Raw genomic sequence first — 1,006 nt, 5'->3', positions numbered from 1 at the left:
GGGACAAAGACGGGGAAACATGTCGGATGCGATCATACCAGCACTAAAGCACCGGATCCCTTCAGAACTCCGAAGTTAAGCGTGCTTGGGCGAGAGTAGTACTAGGATGGGTGACCTCCTGGGAAGTCCTCGTGTTGCATTCCTTTTATAATTATTTTTTGCGCCTTGTGACAAACATATCGCACGTGCGCGATATATATTAATCCCGTTATATTATTTTTGACGTTTGCGATATGTTTAAGCTCGATGCTCATTGCTCGCGCGTCTTGGGGCGGCTTTGTGGCGTGAAGAGCGCTTTCTGAAAGGGGTGGAAAAAACTCGTGTTGCTGCGGTATGGAGGGAGGGGTGGAAACCGTGGAAAACTCGTCTCCGTGATTGAGCGGGAGACTAAGTAGTATAGGACATTATCCATTGTTAGGGAACGGTTGTAATGGTAGTGAGAATGTAGAATCGTCTTTGGAGCGGACCTGGGAGTGGCAAGCATAAGGGACGAAGACGGGGAAACATGTCGGATGCGATCATACCAGCACTAAAGCATTGGATCCCATCAGAACTCCGAAGTTAAGCGTGCTTGGGCGAGAGTAGTACTAGGATGGGTGACCTCCTGGGAAGTCCTCATGTTGCCTTCCTTTTATAATTATTTTTTGCGCCTTGTGACAAACATATCGCACGTGCGCGATATATATTAATCCCGTTATATTATTTTTGACGTTTGCGATATGTTTAAGCTCGATGCTCATTGCTCGCGCGTCTTGGGGCGGCTTTGTGGCGCGAAGAGCGCTTTCTGAAAGGGGTGGAAAAAACTCGTGTTGCTGCGGTATGGAGGGAGGGGTGGAAACCGTGGAAAACTCGTCTCCGTGATTGAGCGGGAGAGTAAGTAGTATAGGACATTATCCATTGTTAGGGAACGGTTGTAATGGTAGTGAGAATGTAGAATCGTCTTTGGAGCGGACCTGGGAGTGGCAAGCATAAGGGACGAAGACGGGGAAACATGTCGGATGCGATC

General features: G+C 48.5%; 2 non-coding genes across 2 annotated transcripts; both read left to right on the top strand.

The window, feature by feature from the left end:
* Positions 1-24: 24 nt before the first annotated feature.
* LOC119345376 lies at positions 25-143 on the top strand. Its single transcript, XR_005167012.1, has one exon. It is a non-coding gene; the product is annotated as a 5S ribosomal RNA (ribosomal RNA).
* Positions 144-510: 367 nt separating this feature from the next.
* LOC119345377 lies at positions 511-629 on the top strand. Its single transcript, XR_005167014.1, has one exon. It is a non-coding gene; the product is annotated as a 5S ribosomal RNA (ribosomal RNA).
* Positions 630-1,006: the final 377 nt, after the last annotated feature.

The sequence above is a fragment of the Triticum dicoccoides genome, unplaced genomic scaffold (genome assembly GCF_002162155.2).
Source record: "Triticum dicoccoides isolate Atlit2015 ecotype Zavitan unplaced genomic scaffold, WEW_v2.0 scaffold230889, whole genome shotgun sequence".
In the NCBI taxonomy this organism is placed as follows: domain Eukaryota; kingdom Viridiplantae; phylum Streptophyta; class Magnoliopsida; order Poales; family Poaceae; genus Triticum; species Triticum dicoccoides.
The sequence above is the reverse complement of the archived record's forward strand: the minus strand, read 5'-3'. Positions and strand labels throughout refer to the sequence as shown.